Raw genomic sequence first — 20,580 nt, 5'->3', positions numbered from 1 at the left:
AAGAGCACCACTTTAATTAAATTTAAAATTGATTTTCTCCACTCAGTGCTAGCCCATGAAATAGACACATTTAAGCTGATTTGAAGATAAATTAAACCTATGAAATCTCTGTGTGCTTTGATGTAAGTGCATGCATGCTACTGATGTGCTTTTGTTTAATTAGCTCTATTGAAAATCACTCTTCAGTGGAACTTTGCATGGCAGACCAGGCCTACGGCTTCTCTCTGTCTCTGTTCTAGTTGAACACTAAACTAAGTGGGAAATCCTTTTGGGCAATTCAGGAGCCAGAAGTTTGGCAGGGTTCAGACTCCCTTCAGAATATCTACAAATATTTACATTGACTGTAAGACAACAAGCTTCCCAGCATCCCCTGATCCTGGCTCCCTCAATATTCTTAAATGAGGGGACATTTAGCTATTCAGTCTAAAGGCCTTTTGGTAGAACAGCGCTTACTGTGAAATGTGTTGTTTGGGTTAGCTGAATGTGTCCCTGTCTCTTATTTCCAGAGAGGATTTGAAAGTTATATATGTTTAACAACTACTGTACACTAAAGGAAAATGGATTTCCACAAGGTCTCATAATCTGATGGTAAATTGTCTCTCTCTAATGCTTGAAAAATTGCAGAACAAAGAAGAAACAAAGGTCAGAAATAGAAAGATCTTTGTGTTTTGGAAAAGAGGGATTGGGGCAAGGAGGACAAAGGGTGGGAAAGATGGGGAAAATGTTGAATGTTTGGAAATTTTCTTCCAAGAGTTTGCTTTTCTGTTCCTTTACCTTTTTTTCCTTCATTCTTATTAAGTTTTTCCTGTCAGCACCATCAGTATAAAATACTAGTAAGTTAAAAGAACAGCAGCTTCTATCCACTTTGTATAGATGGAGTTGTTTATGCAAGGGCATTTAGCTACAAATAAATGAATTAGGATGTACATGTGACCTTGGGATAAACAGGTAAAGGACTGTGGAAATGGATCCACATGATTGAACTACACAAACAGCAACTTAAGCACTACAGACTCAATTCACCATGTGCAAAACCATAGGTAAAAATATAAAAGTCGTAATTCTTGACTAAGTTTTCACACTACAAGTCCAAAAACAAATTGCAAATTGTAATTAGCATCCTTCACTAGCTGTATCAGTATTTAGGGGAGTACAGGCATCTAAATATTCAGAGCTATTGACAGCACCTGCTCACTGCTTCCACCCAAACCTGAAGGCATTGGTGTTTCTGTCCAAAACTGGCCATATCTCCATGTGATTAGTAGCAGATGTGGAAATGTCTCATTTCCAACAAGCAGCTGTCTGACACACATCTGGTCTCACCAGCTCTCCAAGTCCAACAGAAGGTGCTGCACTGTGGCCATTGAAGAGTGGCATCCAGCAGACATGACCTGTAAAAGCCCACTTTTGGTTGAAACATCAGAGAATCCAAAATGGGTTCACACCTCAGCTATGGGGATTATAAATCCTCACTTGGGATCTCCCAGCCACAGGGGATGATGTAGCACCCAGGCTCTCAGAGGGCCAGGAGCAAACACCCTCCTGCCAAGGCTGCTCAGCTGAATGTTCAGGAGAGAAGGACCCCTGCAAGTAATGCAGAGCCAGCTCAAGAGAGAACATCTATGAATGTGTGTAAGTGTACAGAGACAGAAGGCTCCAATGTCAGTTTAGCTATCTCGATGTCTAATGGGCTAACCCTAGAACACATTGCTGATTATTACTGCATTAAGAATGCAAATTATTCAGCTATCCTTGTATTTTCCAAGTTATTATCTAAGCCTGTACTAACCTTTTCTTAAAACAAAAGGGTTAAGCTTGTGTTAAATCCATCTGCCCTGGCATTATAACCAACCAGAGGCAAAGAAAGTCATTTCTTAAAAAGACACCAGTACAAGCTATCTAAATTCAAAGAAATATTTCAAACAAACTTCCATAGGAATGGAGAAGACAGAAGTGAGAGAAGCAAGTAAATTGAGCACTAAAATAAATGCCTCATAAGCTTGCTTATAACCAAACAAACAGGGAAATGCATCTTCTCTGGATGGAGCATTGCAGAGCAATTTCCAAGGGAAAATCAGAAAGTACTAAGCTGGCTTTTGCCGTTTGAACGCAAAAACATGATGAGTTTCTTGCAAACATATGCCAAAAACCCTAATCCAAACTGGAAAGAAGAGAGGAACTCTCCTATGAGACAGTTTTTATAAAAGCTTCATTCAGGGCCTCCACCCTCATGTAGTGCACCAGCCACCTTCATTTTTCCACTCTCCCTGGTCCAAGAAAGCACCGACTAATATATTAAAAATTCTGGCTTTAAAATCTTTGGGAATGGACACTGACAGCTGTATCTGTTTTAATAATCAGGCACAGATTATCAGCTGATGTTTTAGTCAAAATGGGTATCGAGATTTAGGTCTAATAGTTTACAAAACAAGTAAACTAAAATAACACAGATGGAAAAAAAATATAACAAATATTTCAAATTTCCCAATCCCTCTGAGAATCAGACACTTTGTAGTGGAAAGGTGTAGTCAGGTTATTGAAACACAACATTAGTTACCTAGAAATACAGATTACACCCTGTTCCTAGTCCAGTAAATATAAGGTTTTGACATTTTTAACCAGAACTTCAAGCAAAAACATTTCTCCTTCCACCTGTACAATCAACTTCCTTGGGAAAGGCATTTACCCTCAAACATCAACATCGCCTTTTCTGAAAGAACTACGACCCTCCTATAGCTCTTTCACAGTAGGAACCATAAATAATTTTTCATAAAAATACTTTGAGATACAAATTTCTACAAACTTCCATCATTTAAAAAAAATTCCTTTAACTAATCCCCCTGCTTTTTACATACCATTCATGTGCAGCACATGTTTTTTTCTTAGTTATGATGTGCAGCAAGGACCCTCCACTACAAGTGCAGAATGTGTTAAAAATAATACCCTGGATGCTGGTATTACTTTCTGCTCTTCCAGGAAAGAAGAGTCTGTCTCTGCACCGGACAGTGTATTTATAGTGAAATGTGGTCAATATATGCACCTACAATTCTGGGAACAGGATTTTTGTGTGTATGACTTGCTTTCTCTTTCTCCTTCCTTCTTTCTCCCCAGCACCAGGATTCCTCAGGCTTTTTCTGTCTAACGTGGCTTTCGTGTCCCATTCACCTACTGTCAGAACTCCATGTATTGAATGGCAGCTACTAATAAAACTAAAAGGAGATAATCATCTCTTTATGGCTTTTCATAAAAGTACTCTATTCTCTGTCCTTTTTTTTTGCCTTACCTCCGCTGTTGCTCTGTGCACACAGAGTGTGCTGAATAAAAACCTCCCTCGCAATTGTATGAAATAGTATTTAACACCTTCACAAAACTGATATTTCTAAAAGGGGTATTTCATTTCTCAAACATGCTGAAATTCATTGAAACATTTTGTGCCGTCTGTTTATTCTTTTTTGATAAATAAGTCTTTTCATCATGGCAACCATTATGACAACTACCAATATTTATGAGGACATAGCAACACTCATAGGAACAGAAAAAGTGACATACATGTAAACAGCAAAGAGACTCTATTTCAACTTAAGGTGAACTTGGAAGGAGTCCCTGGTGCCAGAATGAAGATAATAGCCTACATGCAACTCAGAAACACTGAGGTGTAACTATTACATCAATGGATGTCTGTATTCCCACATCTAGCAAAGACCCCCAGGGGATTCCAGCCTGCCTCGAATCAGGCCCACCATTTCTTGAAGGAGTTCAAACAGTTGTTCAATGACATCTTCATGAGATCAGCCGCACAGCTGGCTTTCTGGTGAGGCTGGCTGGCTTTAAGTGGAAACTGTCAGTGTCTGCCAAATGGTGGCCAGACACCAGAACAGACTTTCCAATTAGTGGAATACCCCATTTGATGGCTGGATGTGATTTCCCCATGTGTGTATATGCATGCTCCACCTGCGTGCTACCACATCTGAAGGCTGCGGTGATGCCCTTGCAGGGAGCCTGTCGTCCCAGGTGAACCAAAAGGCAGTCAGGCAGTCTCCTCCTCGCTGGGCCAGCAGAAGCCGTTTCGAATTTCCCACAGCTGAAAATCACTGTGTGCAGGTTTTACGTAAGGGCCTGTTGGAGCCGGAGTGGCTCCCTTGCTGCCCACCAGTGAGCTGTGAACCACAGGTTATTAGTTCCAGATGCTGCTTCAGCGCCTTTCCTTCTGCAGAAAGTGTGCAGAAGTCACTTCTTTTGGTTTCTCTGGACTCCCCAGAAACAGAAAACACCACCAAAAGTCACTGTGGATTTGTTATCCCTCTCTCAACATCAGGCAGAAAGTCTTGTCCATGAGCCAAAAGGGATCTGTGTTACACTCACTACGGATCTTACCGCCGATCCACAATGGACCTCACAGCAAGGGCCAGAGCCTCATATTAAGTACCAATCCATTGTCACTGCATGTCTAATACATGCAGCAGGTGTGCCAGCTCCATGACAGTCCCATTCACACTCTAACAGGAACCTTGTTTTAGAAAGAAAAGAGAAGCGCCTTGTGACAGAAACCAGAGGCACACTCAGCTGCTTCAAAATTCCCTATATTTGATCTGTCTTAATGCCTCCAAACTTTCACCCTGAGGTTTTAAAGAACTGCCTCAAACCTTTCAAACTTCATATAGGTTTCTTGCTTTCAAAAATCTTTCTACAGAAAAGTCATTTTTTTCATCACTTCTTAATTATAATAGAGGCTAATACTGCAGATGCATCTTTTTGCCAATTTATGGTACAACATTCTCTTGTAAATTCAAACCATTTTCTTCTTACCACACTGTGATCATAATCAATACATAATTTTGGTAGAACTCACCATTTACATTCTGCATATTTGGTGGTAAAAAGGAATCCAGCTTTAATTTTTCATGAGAAAAAATGGGCCAATAGAGAAGCTGAGCCTGCAGTTTTCAGATATATCAGAATATATAACTTCTTAAAGCCTGAAAACATTCCAGTGTTAAAACATTTTGGGCTCATGGAAAGGTAATTGTGAAAATATACAGGCCCTGTATAAACATTAAAGTATTTACAAGGTCCTTCAAGGATTTCAATCCGACAGATTGTTGGCTCGTCTTCACTATCCCTGTATTCGTAACTTCAATTGTGTATCCTTGGTTGTGAGGACTGCAGTAACTAGCAGTGCACTTCCAAGGGCAGCGGTCAGCAGTGTGCTGGAACTCAGCCTCCAGCCCTTCCAATCAAATCCCTCCAGCCCTTCCAATCCCTGACCTCGGCCAGCTCCACACTTGCTCCTCACCCACTGCTCTGTGGAAGCCTGCAGCTCCAAACCTGGAGGGCACAGTGCCAGCTCTCATCCTGGACATTTTAGGAAAGGGGATGGCTGAGATTGGGAAAGGTTTATTTTAGATTAAGAGTTATATCTGTTGGTATTTACTCTAGCATGGGAAAGGCAATTTGTTTCATATGTTCAGGGTCTGCTCTAAAAATAAACAGTAATGCAACTGGAATCTTGGGCTTCGTTATATGGTTTCACCAATCTAAATAGATAAAATCATTTTGATTCATGTAGTACCTTTAGGTAGTAGCTTAATTAAATAGTCAAAATGAGAGCAGATAAAAAATCATCTTTTAGAGTTCACAAGAAATTTTGCCTTTACATAAACTCTTTTGTTTCAGAAACTGACAATACTTGGCAAAGACAACAGACACTGAAAGGCACATGAAACATGGAGGCATTGTTTTCCCCTCTGTAACTGAGAAGATTGGAAAATGAATTGGTTTGGTCAAAGAAACATGAGAAAATGGGGCAGGTCCTGAAAACAGAACTCCCAGAACAGCACCTGCTTCCCTCCATATAGCCTTCCTCTCCCTGTCTCCTTTGAATATTCACACAATATGATAAAACTGTTTGCATGTGACTTTTTTTCCTAATGGGTTTAGACATTGAAATAACTTCATGAAAAATTTGGAATTTGGGGTGAAATTTAACAGTAGAAAACAGTGTCTCTCTTCTCTGAAGATTGAAGCTGAATAGGTCCATTAGTTCATCTTTGGAGCTCCTTCAGTCTCACTGAGTTTTGGGTTTTTTTCCAAAATTCCTATGAAAAGAGAAAATCGTGTCTCCTGAAAACTACAGAGCTAAGTAGCCTTGTTTACTACCACCTGTCAGAAAAGCATGCCTCCATAACATAAATATTTGGATTAATATAAACCAGCAATTCTGTCCAGCTACAAGTTTGCCTTCCATTCATGTTCAGATTAACCTTCTTCACACAGATTCATGTTCACCAACTCTTTGCTTGGTTTTTTTGCTTTTAGGAGCAGTTCTGGATAACCTGGTTGCAAGCACAGTCTGAAAGCTGGTGTAGAGTGAAGCAAGCTGGCATCAGCCCCTGGCCAGGTTAAGAGGATCATGAAGGGAGACACGCTGCACTGTCCCACAGGGAGCTGCTGTAGCTACAGGAGGGAGCAATGAATCCTTTTGCCCATCACAAATGGGCACCACCAACTGCACCACACTGAAACCAGGGCAAGGCTGTGCTGCTGCTCTTCTGTGCACATAAAGCAGCACCTGGTTCTGCCATAGCATTTTTGTCAGGAGTTCAATTCCACTGGTCATGGCTCATACAGCTGCTTCTCATGTAATGGGATCACACCAAACTCAAAACCCAGCACAGGAGAATAGGCAAAAAAAAAGGAATAAAAATGGTTCTTTGCCATGTTTTCTTAAACCTAACATAGGCTTAAAGCCCAAACATAATTTTAACAAATCTCACCCACATATCAACACCTTCTCTCCATCTTTTCTGTGGTAGCCAGGATTCTCCCAAGACAAAGCATAGCCTTGTTACAGCAGCTCCCTTTTTCCTTTGTGCAGCCAGAAAAGGATCCAGCTTCCCCCACAAACACTCTAGAAAAGATGGGCTGGATGCCCTCAAATGCAAAAGCTTTGCCAAGTCCACGACCTAATGATGTCTGTCAGTAAGAAAGCACCAAGCAGTCATAAAACACATCTTCTCAGAGAGGCAAGACAGGATGCACCACATGTTGCACCATGCTGGCAAGCTGTCTTTGAGTGAATACTTATGTCAGCAAGACAAGAAAGGAATTTTTTCATGTAGTAGTTGCTAGTGCAAGCCCAAACGAAAAGCACCCTCCCTACAGTGTGATGATTTTCAAAGTCCAAGGTATCATCTAAAAAAAAATAAAATAAAAAAATCACTAATTACCCAAATCTTATTAAAGGCCAAACCAAGACCTTGGATACCAAATAACCCTCAAACTTGGGTTGGCTCAAATTCTGGATCCAATGTCTGCAGTGTGGGCTAAGGCAAAACCAGAAGGGAGAAAGAAAAAAGATCAGCCTTGCTCCAAGGATCTTTAATATAGGGCCACCTCTGATACACTTTGGAAAAATATAATGAGACCACTATAATATATATTCCAGCCAAAATTCTTGGCTCCCAAAACCAGCTTTATATGGTATGCAATACAGAAACACCCAGGAGACACTATAAGAACTTTGACAAGGCCAATATTAAGCTAGAACAAAACAGAACTACTGGCACCAACTCCACTCAGCTCTTAAGTAAACTTGTCCCATTAAAAAGTAGCCTCTAAGATATTTTCTCTCTGAAGTGTATAGTAGCTTATAAAAAGCAGGAGGGGTTGCCAAGTCATAGATGTGTTCAAGTACTCCTTACCCTCATTAAGGAACATTCCCTGGCAGCCAGCAGCTTTGAGTGTTCCAGTGAACCAGATTTTATAAGGGGGGTGTTTACAGTAGTGTGCAATGTAGCTGGAAATCATAGTGCACTGGAGCAGCCTTGCACTAGATACAGCTGTGTTTGGAGCCTTATCACCCAGAGCACAGAATAAAACAGGCAGGGTGATCAATGAGGTTCCAAAAATATAATGAGGATTAAGAAAACAAATCTTAAGCCTCCCTGCTCCATAGGAAGCAGAGCATCCAGGGATGACAGTGACTAAATACAAATTAAGCAGTGAAATACCACTGAAGATCCAGGTCTCACTTCCACCAGTTTTGTACATAACAGTATTTACAGAGATGTCTTCACAGCCAGTGTGTAGATAATGTAGCTTCTCAATGTACCCACTGACTTCTGCAGCAGTTAGGAGTCACATTCCTTTATGGAGCTGGACCTTAATGCTGCCCCCCACTTTGCTCATCTAAGGTCTGTTTTTGCTTCTCCATTCAGTGTGTAACATATTTTCTGCCTAGGGATATTATCCAGACCTGTAAGAGGAATCAACAAGACGATCAAGCACAGAAGGTTTTATCTTCCTTAACACCATTGAAGAACTAAGTAACAGAGGGTTCATACTTCTACAGTACCGGTGCAGAGGACATAAAATCACAGGTTCTCCTGAGCCTGTCACTTTTCCTCTCTGCTACCAACCAGGTGCTGTTTACCAAAGGTTTTTTCAGTTCCCATTGAAGGAGGATCCAAATTTATGTGGCATTTAAGCAAGCTGTTAGTTATCCAAATATTTTACTCTGCATACACAAATATAATTTATCACCTGTTTATAAATACATGCTAGCTACCAGTTCCTACATAGCTGACCCCTCTCCCTGTTTTCATTTGAGGAATCCAGCAATGCACAGCTTATACATCTTGTGATCTTTCAGAATAATACTGAACAAAGAAGATGAAGAACCTGACAAAAATGTAACTGTGTCACCCAAGCTTTCCCAGAGCAGCAAACCCTCAACCAAGCTGACACAACTAGAGGAGGAGAACAGTCTCTACAAAATGACATCTGGGTGTAGGCATTTGAAGATAAAAATACTACTAAAGTGTCGCAAATAAGTGGAACTTAAAAACAGCAGAGCCTTTCATAAATTGGTCGCTGAGATAAAAGACTAAAGAAGCAAATAGGCAGGCTCACATAGCATCTTGTTAGCTGCAGGATCAGTCAGAGAGTAAAAAGAAAGAGAAACCTTGGTCCACAGGGAAAACACATGGAAAGAAAAGTTCATTGCCAGACACCTTTCTGTAGAATTTCTGCTGAAGAACTTCTGCTAAAGTTTCAAGGATGCTCAGAAGCAACGAGGAAAGAGAGATAAGGTAACATGTAAAGACACTAATATTTTTTTTTTACTGTCTTGTCTTAATCTGTCTATTTCCCATGCTAGGTGAAGTAACAAGATCTAAGGCTCGAAATTCTTACAAAGACTTCATGTTAGGACTCATAATTTGTTTCAATTATTATATTTTTTACTTTAAGAGGCAGACCAGAAATCTCTTGAGTCACTATTCAGGGTTTGGGATGCCCAAGCTATAAGGGACCTGGGGATCAGTCCAAATCCCAGAGATGTAAGGTGGCTGAATGGTGAAGCTTCTTTTGTTTGGGAGGATAGCAAGGCAAGAGAGTATCCAAGAAGTATGCTGGAGAGACCATGGACATAAAATCATATGCTTATAGAATGGTCTGGTCCCTATAGAAGGGACCTAAAGATCATCTAGTTCCAACCCCCTGACATGGGCAAGGACACCTTCCACTGGACCAGGTTGCTCCATCCAACCTGGGCTTGGACACTGCCAGGGATGAGGCACTCTAATCATAATAAATGTCTTCCTTATGTCCAATCTAAACCTATTCTCTTTTAGTTTTAAACTGTTGACCCTTCTCATATCACTACAGGCCCTGATAAAAACTCTCTCTCCATTTTCCCTGTAAGCCCCTTTAAGTATTAAAAAAGCTGCAACAAGGTGTCCCCAGAGTTTTCCTTTTTCCAGGCTGAACAACCACAACTCTTTCAGCCTTTTTTCACAGGAGAGGTGTACCAGCCATCTGACCATTTTTGTGGACCTTCTCTGGACCTGCTCCAAGAGATCCATCTCCTGAGTGTTCCAGATGCAGTGTGCCAGTGGGGTCTCACAAGAGCAGAGTAAATTTGCTGAGCACATTTCTTTTTACACAGTCCAGGATACAACTGACCTTCTGGGCTGCAATTACACATTGCCAGCTCACATCAGAATTTTTGTCAACCAATATCCTCAAGTCTGCAGGGCTGCTCTCAGTCCATTCATTACCTTGTCTGTACTGGTGCCAGTGATTGCCCCAGCACAGGTGCAGGACTTCATTGAACTTCATGAGGTCTACAGTGGCCCACTCCTCAAGCCTGCCCAGGGCCCTATGGATGGCATCCTTTCCCTCAAGCAGAGGAACAGGACTAATCAGCGTTTTATCATCCACAAACTCACTGAGGTTACAAATCCACTGTCTATGATAGTTGCTGGGGTCTGCCTTTTTATCCATCTTGAAAATGGGTATGAAGTTTCCCTTTTTCCAGTCACTGAAGACTTCACCTGGCTGTCATGACTTTTTAAATATGATGAAGAGCAGCTTAGCAACTACATCTGCTATTTGAGATATATATCAGCCTATTCAGACTATGTCTGAGAGGATTTAGGCTAAAACTTGGCAGCCTGTAAAGTGTCTAGCTATAAAATCCTTACCAAGTTGTGATGCTATGTATTTTGCTATAGAGTATTGGTACAGTCTGTGATCAGGTTATCCAGAAACTTTCTTTAATGTGCTTGGAGAGAAAAAAAGAAGGAGTGGGAGTAAAATGAAATTTTATATATATATAAATGTGTATATATATGTCCTTCAAGTGAATAGGACCTCATTATGAACTAGGAAAGCAGATATAATTCTTTCCATGGGCTTGTCATCTAATTGGAATACCATGGGAAACTTTATGGCTTCTTCCTCTCTGTTTTATCTGCTGTGTTACATATAGAAGTCATCCATAATGTCACAGATTGTTTTTATTTCCTCCTACTGCATTGCTGGCAATTTTTCCTCTCATGATAAACACTGTTAGATTATACCCAGCATTCAATGTACTTGTTAAAACCTTTCAGACATGGCTACATTTGGAAGAAAATGTGGACAGAGTGAGTCACCGACATTTTATTTTTCTAGAGTCATTTGAAGCTAAAAGATTGTCCAGTAACCTCAGTACTGAGAGAAAAGTGAAGTGTCCTGCAAGTAACTTTGGCTGTGGATATAGACCTAATTAATTCCTAGAGAACATCTCAAAGAATTAGCATTTCTGCTAATTATTTTATAGAAGACGGTGGTATACAGAGCTGTCACTAGCTAGGATAGATAAAGACCCAACACCTACACTTAGGAGAGGAAATGGTACTTATTACTTGGCACAAATGCCACGAAAAAAATGAAGATTTGGATACTGGTTCTTACACTGAAAGACACACAGGACATGTTGGATTAATGTAGATTAAAAACATAAAGGGTGCAACTTTTTTCCAAGCTATTCATTTAGTCTTCAGTTTAGTAAAGACTGTTTAGTGCAGTCATCAGCAAGCACTTCCAGAAAACAATTCTTCTTATCTCCCTTTAATTGCTGTCCTTGGATGGCAGGAATCACCACCTGAAAAGGTACATCTTATGGTACCCAACATAACAGGAAGCCCAGACCAGTCATCCAGAAGTCAAACCACACTTCACCATACTCTGCTGTTGTTTCTCTGTTCTACAGCTTTTGCTCACAAGAAATTGTGACAGTAGTCTGTGAAAACCTCTGCTGGATTCTTAATTGGACCATTAATAAACAGCATCCATCTGGGCACTATGGAGCACTTACTGCTCTCAGGCCTCCAGTGGCAGTGGTAATTCAGGTCCTGCCATAAGCCTGAAGAGAGTCTTTCATTCTCTCTGTACAGCACATCACACCATGGGGACCTTGCTCAGGATCAGGGTCTCCATTTTCCCATCTTTCTCTCTAAGCTCCTGGTCTCAGGAAAGCCACACAGCCTCTGCAAAAGACATGACACAGAAAAATTACAGATCAGCAACACGAGAGACCTCACCATTTTCTCCTGTAATGAGCAAAAGGTTCCACATCCAAGTAGGGAATGTATTTCAGCTTCATGAGGGAATCCTACAGGGATACATTGAACAAGTCACCAACCATGTTGGCCAGCATGACAGCCAGCACTACCAGTGAGGAGGACTGGATCATTTGTGAACTCTACCTAAGGAAAAAATGGAACAAAGGACTCTGCATTTTTTCATATCCCTGGAGATGAAGGCAATGGTTACACAGGACTACCTACTTCTTTCACAAGGGAATGGAAAGCAACTCAGTCCACTGAAAGGAGAAGAGTGCTCCCCTCCTTTCCCAGGTATAGGTTATCAATCAACACTTCCACCAGAGAATCTTGGCTGATGCAGTGACAACTCCCCCTCCCATCCCTGTCAGCTTGAAGCATGACTTTTACATTAAAATTCATATCTGATTCCCATATTTCAGGTGGCTTGTGATAATTCAGATGTAGAAGAGGATAGTAAGTAGAGATGAAGTAGCCAGATTGCTTAAAATAGCTTGGCATTGTGACAAATATTTTAAAATGCAAACAAATCCAAAATTTTTTCCTTCTTGCTGGGCTCAGGAGATATAAACTTATTTTGCCTTACTCCTGTTTCCTGACAGAACAAGCTCCTTGGACAAACGTTATCTTGAAGGATGCTAGAAAAGGGATGAAGCATCTTCCAACAGGAGTCCAGCTCAGGAGATCTAGCAGCAGGAACATCAGTTACCATGCAGAACAATGTTGGGCAGTACAAGGCATGGTGCGGGCATCGCTGTCCCCACAATCACAAACTATGAATTGGCATGAAGTTCTGATTGTAGAAAATCATGTGCACAAATCATGGTGTCTCACACAAAACACCTCTTCTAAGTGTAGTTGTCCTTTCTCCCTATGTAGTGACTGTATGTTCAGGTGAGTGGTGAGGTATGTAGTATATTTTAATATTTTATGACCCTCAATATCATTATTATTACCTGATTGGTTTTACCTCCATGGTTGCATACAACCACTATAACTAAGCACAAAGATAGACCAAGTTCACCTGACCTGCAACTGCAAATGCCTAAGAGCTGTGGGGAAACCGACCTAAAGCACATCAGTACAGTTGCCTTTGAATAAAGGATTCAGAGTGAATCCTCCTGCACAAAATAGAGAGTAATGTGAATGTAATTAAAGTTGTTTAGACCCACAATGAAGTGGGTCTCACACTCAAAATGAAGTCAAATATTTTTCATGGTGAAAACCACTGCACAGAAATTTTCCTTACGACACCTTACTAAGGCTTTTTAGTAAAAATTACCATTTCCTTTCACATCCCACTATTTCCTCTATCATTGCATCCCATTAAACAGGTATATTCATTAGCAATTACCCTGGGACTAAATATGCAACTTTTCCTCATAAGACTAAGTGGCTTTTGCCCAGGAACTTTTCTCCTATTCAGACAAAGTGAATTACAGCAGATGGCCATTTAATAGACCTCATCAGTTAGAGATTGTTAAGCACTTCAAGTATCTGCATTCAAAGAATGCCAATAAACACATTTCTGCATGATAAGCTGTAGGAAATTTATCCAGGCTTAAATTTTCCCCCTCCTCCTGTCTCTGTTCTGGATTTGAAAAGATAACATTCAGGATGATTTACAACATACCCCAACAAAGGACTCATATGGCATGGTCAGCCATGTACAACAGTCATGCAACTGTCCTTTCTGCTTGGACATAACCAGAGATTTGCAAAAACACCACAGCATTCTTTGAATTTCTCTTTAAACCTAGCATTCAACTGTTTTATTTAAAAACAGGAACATGTCAGTTGAAAGGAAAACAGTAACTGTGGGACTTTAAGAATTGCTTCATCATATCTGCTGCAACTCATTCACAACACACAACAACATATCTGCTGCAACACACAAATGGAGTATCCTTTTTGTGGATTCCTTTTAAGGTTTTTTTAAGTATCGTGCTACAGGAAACTCTTCTGGAATAAAACCAACAGTAAAAATTACTATAAAAAGCTATAAAAGCACTCTGAAACTCTAAGTATAAAAATTCTTGAAACTTAAACTGTAAAAAGTACTTTCAAGGGATTGTTTTAACCTATACAGAATATCTTCAGAACAGCAAGAACCAGAGCCTGGCTCATCAACCACCTCTTCTTGTTTTTCATCCCACTTTATGCCTTCCTCCTACCCTTCTGTCCTCTAGAAGGAACAGTCAAGTTGACCTGGCCCAGACCCTCCTCCTTTATTGTCAGAAACATGCAGCAGCATTTTACATCTGCAACTGAGAAACCCTGAGGCTTGTGCTGATTTTCCCCAGCCCTGCTTCCTTCCTGAGTGCTGGGATCTGGAAGGAGGATGACTCCTCTCTACAACAGCACTCTGAATGCTCGGTGCAAGTGCCTCTGCATTCAGCGTTGGACTTCACTTCCTTCAGGGGTTAACCCCTGTCAAGCAGAAATGCTGTTTATCTTTGGCAAGCTAGGATGGCTGAGGTCATTTTTAAAAAGGCATGTTAAAAGCATTTTGAGCAATATCTTTTGTATGTAAGTAAATTTAAACTTTGGCCACAATAGCACCAGTGGAGTTGTTCAGAACTCTCACTATAGATGGAAGTGGGAGAGGCAATTTCTGTGATACAAAATTCTCTTGGATATAGACAATACTGGAGCAAAACTATAAATAAAACATGCAGATGACTTAGAAATCAATGATATTTGAAGTATAAGGATAAAAATTTTAAAAATAATTTATAAAATTTCAAGAAAACTTTGCACAAAAATGTAACCCATTATGTGATCTTAACATAAAATGACGTTGTACGGTAATTATAGATCAACTTATTTATGAATCCCAGCCTAAAGCAAAGTCTTATCTAAAAATTTACTTGATTTCACATCCTAGTACTTAGAGACCTAGAGAAAACCATTAATTGAGAGTTCAAATAAATTCTGGGAAAGGGAATTGCAACAAAGAAATATACACACTTGAAAGATGCAGACATTCATATAATAAAAAGTATGCTGTCTCAGTGCTGATGAAGAAGGAAGAAATCAAAACCTGCAGCTAAAACCCTAGTCTACTAATGACAAAGATGATGTCAATTTAGTAGCAAAGTTGTCCTCTTAGGGTATCTTAACAAAAATCACAGACACAGAAGTTAACCCAAGAACTGTGATAGATTCAAGTCATCTCATATAAGCACATGGACAGGCACGAATCCTCATGCACACAATATCTGTGCTCTTCATAAGGCTTTATTGGTATTCCCTGTTTAGAGAAAGGCCATCTGCTCCCTGCTGAGAGAGACGAAGTGCAGAGCCTCGGGATTCAGCCGCATGAGGAAGTTCATGCTCAATGAGCTTGGGTGTGAATTTACTGCATATTAGCTACTCTGCTCTAACTGCCCATTTGGCTACCCTTGGTGCTTGGGAAGTGAGAAGCAGTGAGAAAAATTTCACCTTTAAAAAGGAGCCTGCCTAACTCACACAAAAGCACTCTTGAAGCTACCCTGCACAAAACAACTCTTAGTAGGTATTAGAATCACCCACCCAAGGGAATTAGTGCCAAGTAACTAGCAGGCTGTAAATCCATACTGGAGCTCTCTGCATGCTAATTCTCCCTGCAGACAGGCCCTTTTGAGCCCAGAGCAGCAGCCAAGCAAGCCCAGCCACAGCCCAGCATCACCAGGAGTCCATGTCGTCCAGGGCTGGAAGCTTATACACCCTCTCCTTTAAAAATACTTATGTGTACAAAACAGATCCTAAAGATTCTCTGAAGGGAACAAGTTATACAGATTATTACAGAGAGAGAGAGAAAATGTAGGTGACAAAAGCAGAAAAAGGAGGGAGGGAAGTTGGGGGCAGTCACAAAACGCCTACAACTCTTCAGCCATAAAGCGGAATGTTTCATTTATCAATATGCATTCCAAGACTGCATTCGAGGGGCTGCTCTTTAGGATGCAATTTACTCTCTGTGCATATTGCCAGATTTTTTTTTTTTTTTTTTGGTTCCTTTTGATCCTACGGGTGAGACAGGCTGTGCCAAAAATGTCTTTGCCTAGGGCACCCGTCTGTGCAAAGCCAGCAGCTCTAATAGGCACTGGAAGCACTCGGTGCTGACACTTCATACATCAGCAGCCTAGCAAATAGTACATGTTTTTTTTTCAATAATCTTTCTATATACAAAATCCTGAAAAGTGTCATTTACACACAAAGAGACCACAATTAATTTATCAGCACAGTTATTCAAACCTCTTTAGACATCATCTTTTTCACCAGAGGAACTTTTCAACAACCCTCAATAGTCTTTAGGCTCTCAGGCCTCCACATCATTATAATCTATTAGGCACCTTCATGTTAGCTCTGTTTTATTATGTAACACATAATTATGCATTTCATTAACAGCATCACCAGGCACAGTACATCAAAGAGAGAAAAGCAGCTGCCCAGGAAATTCAAAAAGATGCAGTTTACTTAAAGCTCACTGTTAAAAACCACCCCCACTTTCAGTTAAATTGTGACTAACATGTTTCAAAGATTTTACTCTGGCTCAGAGAGCAGAGTCTAAACAACCTCATTAGACTCAAGGCTGCTGACACAGTGAATATTCCCTGACCCCTTGATATTTCCAATAATATAAAAGGAGAAATCATCAGCTAGCTACATAGTGCAAATCAATTTTCTTCTACTAAAAACCCACTTAACCAGCGATCTCTCTTGCTACTTGCAGCCTACAAGCACAAATGCAGAGGTGAGGGCCTATCAAAAAGAGAAAAAAAAATTATATATTTATTCTGTATTTTAATTAGTTGTTTTTAAAAATTTGTTCAAATAGAAGAGTTGTCTGGCCAACTGAACAAAGAAAAGACAAAATCTTCTTTCTTCAAATAATATAAAAATCATCATCCTTGGAAGAAGCAAACAACCCAGAAGAAATAATTTTGTCATTTTTCACAAGGTTACACTAAACTGAAAGACTTGGAATCAAGGGAGCATTTAGGAAAAAAAACAAGTAGCTGCAGGACAAAGGTACAAGACAGTACATATGGGAGCAAGTTTAAAAAGGGGGTGGATGGGAAGGGACTTGAAGTCTCGGTACTACCAGCCAAACCAAATAGTTTTGGAGTTGAGGCTGCAGCTGGCACAATACACTACCTCTGGGCACATTTTCCCAGTCTTCTCCCAGATTTTGTGGAAGAGTACACACTCGCCCTGGAAAGCACCTTCAACTCTCATGCGTACAACCAGAACTTCCCTCCTTGGAAATTTTTGCTCCTATTTGTAAAAGGCATCAAGAAAAAATTGTTCACGGTCAAGAGAACCTTTCCAAAGGGTGGAGGGCTTGTAGCCAGCAGAAAACTTTTGATCATTCTTCTCTTGGAGCAAATACGAATAAGGCTGCAAGCTAATCATTTGATGTAAAGAATGGAAGGAGACTACAATTCCCTAGTCACAAAAGTAAAAGAGCTGTGCATTAAGCTTTCTTGAGAATAGAGTTTATGGAAGTACATCAAACAGGACTAAGTTACTTGTGTTGTCACAGCCATTTCATAGACAATGTAGATCTGCATTTCAATTTCTTTCATTTTGGTCTTATCATCTGCTGGCCCTTAGCAACCTGTGTGTTGGACCATTTGAGTCACTTTAATTGCCACTTAATAACGTCCTGACAAACCATGAACTAAAATGCTGTTATCATGATCCACTATTTCCATCTGGGATTATGCCAAAAGAGGCACCTTCTTCACATATCGATACAACTGAATACTCCCTTCCTGAACTTGCATTAATCTCTCTCTTTAAAACAAAGTGAAAAATATTCCTTTCCTGTGCACTTCACCTTTAAAGAAATCCTTTATAGTCTTAGGACTACATTAATTAACTCAATTTGCTTTACTGTCTCCTTATCACTCACCACCATCACCGCTAAAAATTTTTGGAGAAATGGGATGCTGCATTACAGTAAACATATATCTCCTGAAAAGTCACGATTGTCATGCTAGCCTTGAAAAGTTATGCACTAAAGTTCCCTCACCCTGCTGAAAATGATTATTTCTTGCAGCCTGAGGCACACGAAGCTGTGCATCACACTCTACAAAGGGCGGCACACCCAGCGTAGGTTCACTGTGAGGACGTCCTGCCAAACCCTAGTGCCAGGAGGATTGCACAATTAGTGGGATTCTTCCTCTTCCAGAAATCAACACCATTAACTATTCCAAGCCATTACAAGGAGTAGGCAGCCTCCAGTACCCTAGAGCTTAACTGCTGCCAAGACAGAGCATAAAAAAATATCTCAGTGCAAGGCACATACTTTTTTAGCAAAGTAGTTCTAATTAATCACACTGGTGCACTACTTCTTAATTTAACTTAATTCATAGTGTTAAGTAAGCTCTCATGCCAGTGTTCTCTGATGTGAATTTAAATATTTTTGTCAGCTTTTCTGAAGCCAACCAGCATTTTGTTGTTAGAAGAGAGAATATTCTTTTTCTAAGACCTAGTACAGAAACGGTACATTGACTGCTAAAGAGAACACAGAAATACTCAGCACAGCAAAGTAATCCATGGAAATATATCAAAATCCTTTGAGTCCCAGTCCTTGGGAACTTGATGGAAAATGCTATGCAAATGTTTGATTTCTCGTTTCAGTCCCTCAAGGCCTATAAATACACCTGTTTTGACAGGTTGCGGCAATGGATGCAAGTGATACCAGAAACAGTATTGGTGATAGCAGTTACTCTTGCCAAGATCTCCTGGAAAGACATCTATCAGTGATTTTTTTTGTGAGCTTGCTCTTCACCTTATGTACACAGCAGACATGAAACCCTGAAAGGAGGTTTCAAAGCCATCTAAATCTGTGTCAGAAAGGTAACACTGGTGTGTGTTGTGTCAAGCAAACTTTCTATTAATAAAAAGAGCAACATTGCGTATGTGTGTTGCTGAATATGCCCAAACATTCAGCAGGCTCACATATTAAATCTTTTCAAAACAAGCTCTGTACTGTATAATAACCCAGCTAAGCAGCCTGGTACTTTTAAACTCACAGTATTGCAGAATGCTTCTAATTATGATTCATGAGCACTTTTTAAAATAAAGTAGACAACTGCAGTGAATCTTTGTAGTATTTAAGTGAAGCTAAAACCAACATCTTCAGAATGCCAGAATTCTTAATGTACCCAGCTCCTGAGGTCTAGAAAAGGCTGGAGAAGAAAGAGACACTTGACTACAGACAACTGCAGACTATCAAGGTTTTTATTGAGGCTTTTTGATAAACATTGTACGCCCCGAGCTAAAAAACTCATTTCAACTTTAACTTCAGTGGGAGATTAGACCTTAAATAACAGAAAACTTACAAAATCTTGCTGTTGTCTAAACAAGCATAGGTATTCATTCACTGCCAGTTTCTTAAAGAACTGCATTACAAAATCTGAGGTCCTGAAACCATTCCCCATCCCCTTCTCTGTGAGAATAGTTTCACTTATTTAATTTTCCAGAAAAGCTACTGCCAAAAAACACACAGTGCTCTTCCCCTAGTTGGAGTAAATTCAACAGAAAATAGTAGGACCTAGTGTATTGAACAGTTTGCTGATTATGCATTGTAACTCCAATTATTTTGGGATTAATTTGAATAAGACTAGAATCTGTACCACACTATTCTTCAACTTTTCTTCTTTGCAAAAAGGCTGCAATCTGAAAAAGTGTTAAACATATCATTTGAACACACTGGACTCCTCACAACAGACAGTGGAAGGAGAGCAAATGTTTACCCTGTTAGGAATATCTGCAGGCTTTAAGATTTTGAAAAATTGTTTTACTAAGGTTTAATCTCTTCATTAGAAAAAATATCAGGCAGATCAGTAACAGAAACCTAGGCCCTGTCAAAATAACTTCTGTGAACCATCTCAGGTGTAATCAAAAAACAGTAAGCAACCCCTAAACTGTTTAAGTGTGACAGGCCGATGAATTAAACAGCCTAGCACTGCTAAGAACCTGCCAAATTATTTTCCAAATTTCTATGCACTTCCTCTGCCTTCTTTAAGGAAACACGATGTGAAAAATCTTGAATACTACTCATTTGTCCCAGCCTCTGCAAAAGATTTTCCTTTCCCCACCAAAATCAAATGGAAAAGCAGCCTTGTGGCATTCTTTCATGAGGAGTTAAAATGAAGACTGTGGCCATGGAGCGAATCCAAAGCTAAATTCACTATTGAGTAATCCTGCTGGAGTAACAGCATTTAAGGCATCTATTTTTGAACTATTTTTAAGCAACTAAGGAGGAGACAATTTGAACTTGCCTGTTGGGTGGGCACATATGCCTTCCTGCCCTTTCACTAAGGACTCTGTAGCACATGCCTTGCTAGCCAGCAGCGCAAAAAAATGCTCCCTGATCCAGAGCATGCACATGTGTACTCATTCTAAAACAAGGGTCAAAATCTTCTCTCATCTACCCATATGTAGCACAGCATGACCTGTCATGAGCCTCTACTGCATTCTCACACAGCAATGCCTCTCCTTGCAGAGAGTGTGCTCCCTATCATTTTCTCTCCATGTCTGCTCCAGGAACACAATGTCCCTTTCACACCCTTCCATCTTGAGCAAGTCACAGGAAGGCACAATCAGAAATCTCCCAAGGTCTGTTCTGCCAAAATGTGCCGTGAGGATGCAGTAATTTGTTACAGCCAGTTCTCCCTTGTCTTCCTCTGTTGCCTCC

The 20,580-nt window shown here is 40.2% G+C and overlaps 1 pseudogene; it reads right to left on the bottom strand.

Annotated features, from left to right (window-relative positions):
- The window catches only part of LOC115493569 (chloride channel protein B-like), a 77,124-nt pseudogene that overhangs the window by 20,739 nt on the left and 35,805 nt on the right, over window positions 1-20,580 (bottom strand).

Source organism: Taeniopygia guttata, chromosome 2, assembly GCF_048771995.1.
Source record: "Taeniopygia guttata chromosome 2, bTaeGut7.mat, whole genome shotgun sequence".
Classification (NCBI taxonomy): Eukaryota; Metazoa; Chordata; class Aves; order Passeriformes; family Estrildidae; genus Taeniopygia; species Taeniopygia guttata.
Note: the sequence above shows the minus strand (reverse complement) of the source record. Positions and strands in the feature narration are given on the sequence as shown.